We start from the raw sequence: 13632 nt of genomic DNA, 5'->3' as shown, positions 1-13632 counted from the left end.
CATTTTCTAGGCTGGAGCGGCGTGCTTTCGGGAAGACAAAGCTTTGCTAACAAGGGGGTAATTGTGCAGAGCATGAAATACATATATATTTATATATATATATATATATATATATATATATATATATATATATATATATATATATATATATATTAGTAAATAGCCTATATTTATGTTTCTTCACTGAAGTGATAAATGAGTAAAATGTATAATTCTTATTTCGTAGCTATCTAAAAACAGGGGTACAATCACCACTGTGAAAAGCCCAACCGTGTATTAAAAACGTATTAAACAGAATACTCCCAATCCTAGTTCGTTTGCGAACCCTTAATGACTGGGTATGTAAACAGAGATATCAAAATATGGAATCAGCGTATAACATTGGTAAAGCAGTGGTTTGGGGAAAAAAAAATTCAAAAGTGTTACCACCAAGGTTGAGTATGATATCCGAGATTTTGTGAACTACAAAACGGCTGGAGTTGTCTATTTAATCACATGTCCGTGCCCACTGAATTCCGTGGGCAAGACGATACGGCAGTTTCGGCGCCGGATTAGGGAACATGTTGGAGATGTTACAAATTAAAGAGATACTTCCATATCAAAACATGTGCATGCAAAACATCAAGGCAGGGCAGAATGCTTAAAATTTCAGGCAATTGAATTGGTACGTCCTCCTAAACGGGGAGGGGATTGGGATAACCTCATTCTGCGTAAAGAGGCCCAATGGATCTACAGACTGGCTTGCGTACATCCTGAAGGTTTAAATGAACAAACAAATTATACCTGTTTTATTTAATATACAATCCATATCAAGCCATAGGGCTTTTTTGGTCCTCTGGGTGGGGGTATGGTAATGCATTCCTAGTCCCAGTGTAGTCACTTGTAATATATCAATCAATTAGTAGCAGGTATGGCAATTGAGTCCAGGAGTGTGTCAAATGTTTTAAGTGAGGTTTACAATTACGTCGTTCTTCTATCCATATATTATGTATTTTCAGGGTAGGTGCTCCTATCGTGGTAGTCCAATTGCGGCCCTGAGCTGATCCGCAACATATATCCAACCTTATAGTGTTATACTCCATCCTTGAATAGCATGAGGCTTTGTGTAGTAAATAGATACTTCTACAGCCTCCCATTGAGTCCGCATGCTCTGTGTTGTTTACATTGTTACTTCCGGGTATGTCAGCTGACAGCCGGGAGTCACATGGTTGAGCATCATGAATGTGCTGGGCCAGTGTGATTGGCTGTTTGATGTATGCTGCCGGAGCCAGGGGGCGGAGTATTCAGTTCATAGTGACTCAGAGTCCCAGAGTGAAGCATGCCGCTGACATCTATGCGTGCATGCTTCCGTGTTGTGCAGTAGAATATCTTCTGCTGAAGATATATCGCTGGCATCCTGGCCAGACTGACAGACCCCTGATGATAAGTATAGAAACGCGTAGGGACGGGTGAAGTGAGGGAATTTTGCGTAGGGGGCAGTGGCATTGTTGTGCATCTGTACATTGGGAGAATCTGGTGCGGTCAACGCAGGCTCCTGTGTGAACGAGGGTCCAAACCACTGCTTTACCAACGAACTAGGATTGGGAGTATTCTGTTTAATACGTTTTTAATACACGGTTGGGCTTTTCACAGTGGTGATTGTACCCCTGTTTTTAGATAGCTATGAAATAAAAATTATACATTTTACTCATTTATCACTTCAGTGAATTTTCAAATGTTCATATTTGTGGGAGCACAATATATATCGTTAAAATACAGTGAATTACTATATTTATGTTTCTCACACATTTGTTAACATTATCCAAAAACCGGCCAAACCCTTCAATATAGTGGGGTTCATTAGGTTTCCATTTGGTTTCTGTTATTTTTGATGGCAAGAATAGTTCGACAAACTGTACTTGCCATCTAAAGTACTGGAACCCCATCAGAATGGGGTGAAATGGAAATGTGAACAGAGCCTTATAGTAACTGTATGTTGTTGGTCATCCCCTCCATATTTTGTCTATAATGCAAGAATCATTTTATTTTCTAATGAAGATGATCTTATCAAAATATGTCCAAAATAGACCCTTATTTAACCAGACTCTACTCACAGTGGATATTTTTAATTATTGGGGCTAATATACAGGAGTGTAATTAAAAAATGCTGGGCTCCATAGCAAACTTTTGAATGCCACTGCCACACCCCCATGCGCTCTTGAGCATTTTCCAGTGCACTTGCCAGCCAAGTCGCAATAAAGAAAAACTCATCTTCTGCGAAAAATCCCAGTATAACTATAAAGTATTAGAACATGCTGGGAAAATGATACTTCACACACTTTTAGCCACATTAGTAGAAACTGCAGGATGGAGGCATGGGGGACATCAAACCAGACCAGACCCTAAAATAAAAATTCAGACCCCTAGATCTGACCCCTAAATTAATTCAGATCCCAAATTTAATTCAGACCCCAGACTCATTAATTAACTCAGACCACAGTACAGACCCCTAAATAATCAGACACTACAATTGACTTCAAAATAATAAACTCAGACCCCAGACAGAACCCTAAAGTAACTAATACCCATAAATCAGACCCCAAAATGAATAAGACTCCAGATCAAACTCCTAAAATAATCAGACACCAGACCAGACCTCTAAATGAAATAAAACCCCATACCTCCAAACATACCCCAGCTCAGACCCCAGACCAGACCCCAAACCAGACCCCTAAAAAATGCTCAGGCCCCAGACACTTAAATGAATTCAGGTCCCAGATCAGAGTCCTAAATCATAACCAAGACCCCTAAAATGTTCAGAACCTAGATCAGACCGCTAAATCAGACCCAAGAACAGACCCCAAAATTAGTCAGACCTCAGATCAGACTAAAAAAATAAACCCAGGTATTGACTTACCTTTCCCAGCTACTCTTCTCTTCAGGGCCTGACACACAGGTTCCTAATGCCAGTAATTATCAGGACATAGCATGAGCTGCACACAACGTCCTAACTCTGGTTTGTAATTAATTAAATGGTCTTCGTTGATAAGTTTCCTTTTTTTTTGCTGATGATACAATGTGTAGAAGGGTTGATTTTCTCAAGGATTTTCTAATATGGAGAATAAGTTGGCAAGGCAGTAAAAATTGGTCAAGCAGTGAATGCAGTTAAACTGGGCCATACATATTGCCGTATTTTCATATTGTAGTATACACAAGTCCCTTAAGGTGGGGAGGATCATACTGATGGAAATGCTAATAAGATCCTCACCATGGATTTTTAAAAGCAAAAAACGGTCTTTAATTTTTGCAGTTTGAAAAATCATGGCCTTAACATTCTAGAGAAAAAACGATAGACAAAATTCATAAATAATCACAACATTTTATAGTCAAATGTCAGTCTACTTTGAATTTATTGACTGTTTGACTTATGTTGTCCATTATTTATCTAAGTGGACAAAACTTTCTGTTACTTTCTGTATATAGTGCCACATCATTTCTTAAACTAGCTGTATTTTTTGTGTCATAATCTTTCTTTACCTTCATAAGCGACTTAAGAGCCATTTTATTGATGTATGGTTTATTCTAACCTTCGTTATATGAGTCTTTAGGTCTTCAGCTATGAATGAAGTGCCATCTACACAACATTCTTACATAGACTACAATGGAAAAATTCTTAGTTTATCAGACTGATTACTGAATTAACATTTTGCATTGCTTATACGAGTAACCCTGTATTGCTTTTCTCAAAGAAACATTTCCAACTCTTTTTCAAACCTACCCATTCTTTTTTTCCTTTGGGTGTATTCCTTTTTTTAACATGTTCCATAACTTTACAGTTCAGATCATAAAGTGACACTAACTACATATACTGGAGAAGATAATGTAATTAAATCCTAGTTGACCATTCAACATTACTTTAGTAAAACAAGTGGAAGCACAATTGCATTTTAGGAATTGAAATATTGATGAAGACCTTGGTCCAGATTGAATTCATCATATATTAAAAACTATGTACACGTTTGAAAAAAGAAAATGTTTTAATTTATTTTAATAAAAATGTGTATCAGTGTGTTTGCTGCAACTTTCTAATTACTTTTTATTAAAAATTTATTTTTGAGATACAGGTTTCAGCACTAGATACAGCTGCTCTGTATACAGGCTACAAAGCAGCTGTATCAAAAAGTAAAAGTAATAAAACATTTTAAAGAGGCTCTGTCACCAGATTTTGCAACCCCTATCTGCTATTGCAGCAGATCGGCGCTGCAATGGAGATAAGAGTAACGTTTTTATTTTTAAAAAACGAGCATTTTTGGCCAAGTTATGACCATTTTTGTATTTATGTAAATGAGGCTTGCTAAAGTCCAACTCTGCGTGTTTAAAGTAAAAGTCCAACTGGGCGTGTATTATGTGTGTTACATCGGGGCGTTTTTACTTCTTTTACTAGTAATTAGAAGGTTGCACAAATCACACTAATAGACATTTTTATATTTAAAAAAAATGTTTTCTAAGGTGTACATAGTCTTTAAAGGAATTGAGCTTGGCAATTAACATACTTATATTTGATTTTCTAAGAATCACTTGTAATAGATTATCACTTGGAAGGGATTATTAATTCTATACATTTGAGCTATCCCTCATTCATACTCAAAGGACATGTATTCTTTCATAAATATGTATATAACTGCTGGGGATTGACTCATACCCAGCTACCTGTGTCAGTACTAGCAGGGATTTTTTGCAATTTTCTTAATTAGGACGCAATCTCCATTTAATGTCTTATCCCTACTAGCAGCTGAATAAGAAACAGTTAATTTGGTATACTGTTATGTCCTAATGAAGAACTATAGAGAATATAGATTATTAGTCCTGAAAAGGACAGCCCGACTCAGCATCCTGTTCCTAACAATTACCCCTCCCAATGTGTTTCCTCCTACATTGGATTCATAAGGCGATATTTATATTGCAATTTCATAACTGGCCAACAGTCCAGCATGATGACCTATAGTGTGGTCCAAGGGACGAGGGGACATATTTTATATGTATTTAATGGAACATAGCTAAACCAATACAGGAATGGGTTCTTTACAGTAAGAGCAGTCAAACTTTGGAACGCCATACCACAAAGGTTGGAAATCTTAAAAACACGTATATAATTTAAATATACATTTATGTAATGGTGTTCAAAATTTATAAAAAAAAAAAAGGAAGGAGCGTGAATAATGATAAATTTGTAAATTATTTAACCATAGTGGAGTCAGGGATGAATTGTTGGTTTGTAAGAGGTTAAATTAGATGAAAATTTGTCTTTTTCAGCCTAAGTAACTATGTATTTTAAGATTAAACCTTGTATTCTCTGTGAAGTCCGCAAATAGAAGGTTATCAAAAAATGTTGCTAGGGTCTATTTACATATATAAAAAACCTGTTTTATCCCCCTTAGTCTTCCCTAAAGTACATATGTAAACTCATGATATCTTCCTTTCTATAGCTTTCTGATATCTATTTTAGGAACTGATGCCCAAAACTGGACTGCATGTTTAATATGCTTTAAATTATGGCTTTTTCCCTAGAATGATCAGGTACACTCATTCCAAAAATATTTGTTGAAGCCAATTAAGAAAATGTTGAACTCTTTCGTATATTTAGAATCTTGTTTAGTTACTCAGCATGTAAAAGCTGCAAAGAATCTCTTAAGACTTAAACCGGAAGCAATCCTATCTTTGTATATCATTTCTACTCTGAGGAACCCTTCACGATTTGTGCGTACAACATTTATACATGTTTTTATATACTAAATAAACTTAGCTTAACAATTGGAACTTCTATTCCATCTTGTTGACCACAACTACGGATTCCTTGATTAGCAAAACCCCCCAACATTTCTGTCCTTTGTAATTCTGTCCAGATTATTGGGAAACAGATTTTAGCCTGGTGGCCAACTGAATAGCTAATGCTAACCAGGACTCCCAGGTTCCAATCTGAACTGGGGCAACATCTGCATGGAGTTTGTATGTTCTCCATTCTTTTGATCCAACATCACAGAGTCCCTATTGAAGTACTTAATACTACAGTAGAAACCAGGGACATTTGCAGGCCCTTGTTTGCAAGTTACCTCTTTATTGCGATGGTGAAGTCTGTTATATCTTTTCTTCAGGGCTACTGGTACAAATATGACCTACACACCAGATTATGAGATTAAGAAATTCACATCTGTGTTTAAGGGTACTTCCACCTAACTAGAATACTCCCTGCTGTTATTTCTACTTAAGTGCCTCAGACACAAGACAGTTCACAGTTCATTAAACCAGCCATAAACATAAAATAGCTGTCAGCCAACTGTATCTCTCCAGACTCCCCCATAAACACGCACGGTAGGCTCATCCGAGCTTGCATGGGAAAGCTGAGAGGTCTCCATACACATTAAGCTGAAATTGTTGAGTTCGGCGGACTTTAATTTAATGTATGTGGCCAGCTTTAGGCCACATGCACACGACCGTAGCCGTGTGCACGGCCGTGATTTTCGGGTCGGCCGGCTGCGGACTGTCAGCGGACTGTCAGCTGCAGGCCGCCCGCAAATCACGGGATAACCGGGCCGTAATAAGACATGCCCGTTCTTTCTGCGGTCCGGGCTCCCGGGCCGTGCACGAACCGCAAAAACTACGGTCGTGTGCACGGCCCCATAGAAAAGGATGGGGCCACAATTCTCCCGTGGATTTTCGGGGGAATTGCGGCAGCAAAGACACGGTTGTGTGCATGGGGCCTTAGAGTATCAAAAGTTGTGTCAAAACCTTTTGCCACAAAAGTCAAATTTTTGATTCTCATTTTACCCCTACCCGCACGACGACGCAACTGTATGTCCTGGCGAGAAGTTACTTCCCGCACCAGGAAGTACAGTTACTGAGCGGTTCCTGGTGCTCACTATCCTAATGGACAGGGTCCGGGAACCAGGAGATCAGCTGTCCCGAACAGCTGACACTCCCCTGTAGCCGGCCAGCAGTCCATCGTCGGCGATTCCAGCAATTAACGCCTTATATATGGTGATCGATAGCGATCGTCGCATTTTAAGGGGTTTGTAGAAGATCGGAACCCCTTACGATGCGATTGTGGTAGGTGCCGATGGTTGGTATGGCAACCGAAGGTCTGATAATGGCCTCCGGGTCTGCCATTTACAGGTCCTGAGAGGCTTCCTGTCAGTATCACACTGACAGCTGTAATACATTACACTACGTAAGTAGTGTCATGTATAATAGCCGAGATCAGTGTTGCAGGTCTTCAAGTTCCCTAGTGGGACAAAAAAAAGTTGAAAAAGTTAATACAAATGTTGTATAAAAGTTTAAAATTAAAAGCTCTAAATTAAAGAAACAAAAATGGCCGTATTTCCCTATAATAAGTCTTTTATTATAGGAAAAAAAATGAAAACTTTAAAAAAAACGACACATATTTGGTATCACCGCGTCCGTAACGACCCAAACTATAAAACTATAATCTTATTTTTACCACACGGTGAACACTGCAAAAAAAAAAAAAACTAAAATGACAATGCCAGAATCGCTATTTTTTGGTCACCACCCCTCACAAAACATAGAATAAAAAGTCATCAAAAAGTCACATGTACCCCAAAATAGTACAAATAAAACTAAAAACCATCCCGCAAAAAAAAAAAACAAGCCCTTACACAGCTTTTTTGACTGGAAAAATAAAAGTTATGGCTCTCAGAATATGGTGACACAAAAAATAAATAAGGGATTTTATTGTGCAAATGCTGCAAAAGATGAAAAAAAACTATATACATATCGTATCGTCGTAATCGTATCGACCCACGGAATTAATTAAAATTGTCATTTATAGACCATGTTGAACACTGTAAAAAAAAAGAATAAAAAAACATTGTCAGAATTGGTGGTTTTTGGTCACCTTGCTTGCCAAAAAATGAAATAAAAAGCGATCAAAAAATCGCATGTACCCCAAAATCGTACAATGAAAACGACAGATTGTCCTGCAACAAATGAGGAGAAAAAATAAAAAAGTTCTGCCTCTCAGAATATGGTAACACAAAATGTGCAGAGTGTTCCAAAAGCGGATAAGATTGGGCACCATTTAACAGTGCGACACTGGCCACATATCTGCAGATTATTATTTATTTACCGCATTATTATACCCTCTTATTATGCCCTGATGTACTCTGCACAGCCTACATATGCCCTCACATTATAAACTGAAATACCAGTAAAACCCCAAACTACTACCAAGCAACCTCTGCGCTCCAAATCCCTCCCTTCTGAGCCCTATAGCATGCCCAACCAGCAGTTTACGTCCACATATACCCGGGAGAACCCGCTTAACATTTTATGAGGTATTTGTCTTCGGTGGCACAAACTGGACACAACAAATTGTGCACTAAAATGGCATGTCAGTGTAAAATTGAAATTTTCACTTTCCACTATCTGCTGTGCATTAATTTGTTTCTACTGAAAAGACACCTGCGGGGTCAAATTGCTTACTACACCCCTTAAAATGCCTTAAGGGTTGTAGTTTCCAAAACAGAGGTCACTACTTATTTTTTTTTTTTTTTACTATTTGACCTCAGAGCCTTGTAATCGTTGGCCAATGTTGTGAAAATCACCAAAATAGGCCTCAAATGTGCATGTTGCTCTTCACTTCTGAGCCCTGTCATATGTCCAGGCAAATGATAAATGACTTTAAGGGTGTTGTTTCCAAAATGGGGTCACTTTTTTGTGGCTTCCACTGTACTCTAGTAAGTCAGGGGTTTTGCAAATGTGACATGGCGCCCAAAAACCAATCCAGCAAAATCTGCATGTCAAATAGCGCTCCTGCATTTCTGAACACTCCCGTGTGTCCAAACAGCAGTTTATGACTACATGTGGGGTATTGCCGTATTTGGGAGAAATTGCTTTATAAATGTTGGGGTGGTTTTTATCCTTTATCCCTTGTGAAAATGAAAAAATACAACATTTTAGAGAAAAAAATGTTGATATTCATTTTCACGGCATAACTCTAATAAATTGCAAAAGACCTGTGGGGTCTAAATTCTCACTATACCCATAGATAGATTCCTTAAGGGGTGTATTTTACCAAATGGGGTAACTTTTGGGGTGTTTCCACTGTTTTGGTCCCCTAGGGGCTTTGCAAATGCGACATGACACCCGAAAACCATTCCAGCTAAATTTGATCTCCAAAAGCCAAATAGCGCTCCTTCCCTTCTAAGCCCTGCTGTCTGTCTAAACAGCAGTTTATTACCACATATGGGGTATTGCCGTGCTCAGCAGAATTTGCTTTACAAATTTTGGGGTGCTTTTTCTCCATTATCTATTGTGACAATGGAAAAATCTGAGCTAAAACGACATTATATTAGAAAAAAATTTGATTTTCATTTTCACTGCCTAATTGCACTAAATTCAGAAAAAAAACCTGTGGTATCAAAATGCTCACTATACCCCTTGATAGATTCCTTGAGTGCTTTCATTTTCCAAATGGGGTCACTTTTTGGGGTTTCTACTCTTTTGGGGGCTATGCAAATCCGATATGGCACCCGAAAACCATTCAAGCAAAACTTGAGCTCCAAAAGCCAAATGGTGCTCCTTCCCTTCTAAGCCGTGTGTCCAAACAGCAGTTTATTACTACATATGGGTATAGCCAGAATCGGGAGACATTGCTTTTCAAATGTTGGGGTGTTTTTTCTCCTTGATGCCTTGTAAAAATTGACAATTTCTAAGTTTTATTGGAAAAAAATTCGATTTTGTACACTTTCACAGTCTAATTCCACTACATTCAGCTATAAACCTGTGTGGTTAAAATGCTCACTATACCCCTTGATAAATTCTTTGAGGGGTATAGTTTGCCAAATGGTGTCTTTTTGGGGGTGTTTCCACTGTTTTGGCCCCTCAAGACTTCTTCAAATCTGACATGGTGCCTAAAATATATTCTAATAAAATGGAGGCCCCAAAATCCACGAGGTGCTCCTATGCTTCTGATGCCTGTGTTTCAGTCCATTAGCACACTAGGGTCACATGTAGCATATTTCTAAAAACTGCAGAATCTGGGCAATAAATGTTGAGTTGCGTTTCTGTGGTAAAATTTTCTTTGTTACAGACAAAAATCGATGAAAATTGATTTTCTAAAAAAATAAATTTGTAAGCTTTACCTCCACTTTGCTTTAATTCCGGTGAAACACCTAAAGGGTTAAGAAACTTTCTAAATGCTGTTTTGAATACTTTGAGGGGTGCAGTTTTTAAAATTGGGGGACTGAAGGGGAATTTCTAATATAGAAGGCCCTCAAAGCTACTTTAAAACTGAACTGGTCCCTAAAAAGAATGTTTTTTAGAAATTTATAAGCCTTGCAAATCCCAAGAAAAAAAAAAGGATGTTCAAAAAATGATGCCAACATAAAGTAGACATACTGTAAATGTTAACTAGTAACTATTTTGTGTGGTATTACTATCTGTTTTACAGGCAGATGCATTCAAATTAAGAAAAATGCAAATTTTTGCAGATTTTCTCTAGATTTTGGTGTTTTTCACAAATAAATATTGAATTTATCGACCAAATTTCTTCACTAACATAAAGTAAAATCTGTGATGAGAAAACGATCTCAGAATCGCTTGGATAGGTAAAAGAAAGCATTCCCAAGTTATTACCACATAAAGTGACACATGTCAGATTTGAAAAAATCGGCTGTGTCCACAAGGCCAAAACAGGCTGGGTCCTGAAGGGGTTAATAGTGGAGAATAATGGAGCATCTTCTCGTCTATATTGTACATTTAAATGTTTCTTCTCCTAGCCCAGTGTATGCTATCGCTGAAAAATGCACTTTTATTTTATCCTACCCAAACATTTTTATTAAGCGGTGGTCTCTGAAGCATGTAAGTGGCTAGGTTTCTGAGAGTAAAGTCGTAGGCCTCTCCAGAAGCAGGGAGATTGACATCAGCTCTGTGTCAGGGGCTGTCATATCTTAGGGAAAACATAAAACACACGGTAACATCAATAAGCAACAAGCCTGTGACAGCTCTGAAACATTTCAGCTGACAAGAAGAGAAAGGGGGTAAGGTTAAGACTCATGGGGAATGCTTAAAATGACTAACAGCCAGATGAAGTGTTGGCAGGAGCTATGGAGGTACAGGAAAGACAAGATAAAGAATACCAGGTTATCACCTATTCTTAACTAATTCTACCCTCCATGACTACAAACGCGGACCGACACCAAAAGGCTTTCTCAACTGTTTACTTTATATATTTTTTTATTACGAGAGAATAAAAGGATACATAAAGATTGCCCTGATTACTGTTATGTGATAGATTAAAAATATGTTAAAAGAGAATTGAGGGAGTCAAAGAATTCTGCTCCCAGCTACTACCTACCGAAATCAAAAAGGATTAACAAGGGTTTTTCCATTTAATTTCCTGTACACTGCCTGCTTGTGTTAAGAGATCAGAGATATTTCTATTTATTGAATTTTTAATATGATCATTATTAAAAGGCAGCTTACATGTTTAGATTTTTCTTACTTAAATTGATATAGAAATAAAATGTACCATCGTAACTACCTTTAGCTAGATTTTCATCATGCTGGAAGGATAATTCAAGCTAAGAATCTAATTATTTTATAATGAAACTTTCCTAGTAAGCACAGGAATCCTTCTCCTTGGACATCTGCCTTTTGCTCACACTTAATAGTCTCCTTCATAGCTAGTTCTACTCCTCAGGAGTGATAGCCTGGAGAAAAGAGCATTGTAACAAGAATTAAGGTAAATAATTTTTTATTTTTAAAAATTTGATTATTGCAAATATTTTTATTTTTAACCAGATGTGGATATCCATGACATAACAGAAAAACAATGGGGGAAAAAGGGAGAATGGGGGAGGAAGGGAAGGGGGTAGAAGAGAAAGAAAAACAATGTCCAGAAGCAGTTTTCCATTGTCACAATTCCTGCAGTGAACAAGGCATCGCAATCCACCAGAGCAGAGCCGCAAGGGGCGAGAACGTAAAATATGTAACACCCGTAGTTATTTCAGAATGAGTTATTAGTGTGGAGTACTCAAAAAAAGGAGTTGTCTGGGGACCCCCATGTGAGTTAGTTAGTTGTAAAGGAAATATTTATAAGGGGATGGTCTTTTCTGAAGGAAAGAGTCCATGCTTGCTTTGTAGAACATAGTGCAGCCATGTGGTAATGATTAAGTTGGTGTTTGGAGAGGGAAGGAAGGGGGGTGAGGACATGCAGACCAGGAGCACCCAAATGATCTAAAGTAGCAAAGTCAAAGGTGAGCATGCGCAAAAACTAGAAGAAACATACACTTAAAAGTGGTGCGAGTAAGAAATAGTTATAACAGATGTCCACTAACTAGATTCTGTTCAAGGTTCCAGACGTATTCACGTATTCTAGATCTAATATGGGTAGGTAAGAGCTGGAGGATTTGTCGCTATGTTCAAAAAAATGTCCAGACTTGATTCTTTCTGCAGAGAGGCATTTATCCAGTCCATTTGCAAAAGAAAACTCAATTTCTCCAAGAATAGGCAGAGAGACGGGATATCTGGGCCCAACCAAGTTTGTAGGGTGGTTTTTAGAGCAGTAGCGGAAATGCAAAATTTGAGCCTTTGCGGCATTTGGGGGATGAGAGAAGGGGTGTCTGGCAGTTGGCCGAAGAGAACCCAACCAGAAGTTAATGGTATATGTTGATTAGTATGTGTAAAAACGAAACTCCTGTTCCAAAAGGTATAAGTCATGAGCAGGCCCACAAACAATGGTACATATCGGTCACGTCTGCTCCACACATAGGGCAAGCTGGGGTGGGTACATTTCCTATTTGAAAATTCCGCAGGGGAGAGATAAGATCTTTGTACCTTCTTCTCAAGAACATTTTCCAGTAGAAGATTGCCAGGGTGTATTTCAATACCTTGGAGAGAGCCTGGAGAAATAAGTCAGGCGTCATCTCTGGGTCGTGAGAAATTCACTGTTCCAAACCCGAAGAGTCTATTTCAATATTTATTTGCAATCAGATAAACGAGTAGTAAGCCGAGATTTTTGTTTGTAGGGTTCTGTTATTGTAACGAGTCTGACACTAAAATTGTCGTCCCAGTCCCCATCCCCCATGGAGCGCTACATGCTAATGCTGTAACTTTGAACTTGTGAAAAATTAAGGTAATACAAGCGAACAAACTCGTATTTGGCACAAGCTTGGGATAATGACAGAGCCTTATGTGTAGTGCAGCCAATTAAATATTTTACCCTTAGTATGCCGTGTGATGTCCATCTATGAAAAATTTAATCTGTTTTACCTCCCTGATATGCTAGATTATAGCAAAATGGGATCTTTAAGGAGATTTGAGTGGAGAGAGTGAAGTGGAGTGTAGCAGTAAATCATGTTTTCCAGGCGGAAAGGAAAAGAAGGTTCTCTTTGGTCATGGGTAGGAACAAGGAGTAGGGGAGATGTAACAGACAAAAGGTAAACTGTGGGTAAACAAAGGGCCTTTTCTATAGAGATAGGTCCGTAATTTGACTTGTTTAGCCAATCCTGTAAAATGCGGGTGTTGGTGGCTAGATTATAGAGTCTGATGTTTGTGAAATTACAAAGATGAATGGTAAACCGATTCAGGTTTTTATTTGCAGTCAGATAAATTTGCCGAAAATACTATTGATTG

Source organism: Rhinoderma darwinii, chromosome 3 (genome assembly GCF_050947455.1).
Source record: "Rhinoderma darwinii isolate aRhiDar2 chromosome 3, aRhiDar2.hap1, whole genome shotgun sequence".
Classification (NCBI taxonomy): domain Eukaryota; kingdom Metazoa; phylum Chordata; class Amphibia; order Anura; family Rhinodermatidae; genus Rhinoderma; species Rhinoderma darwinii.
This window is presented reverse-complemented; position numbering follows the sequence as displayed.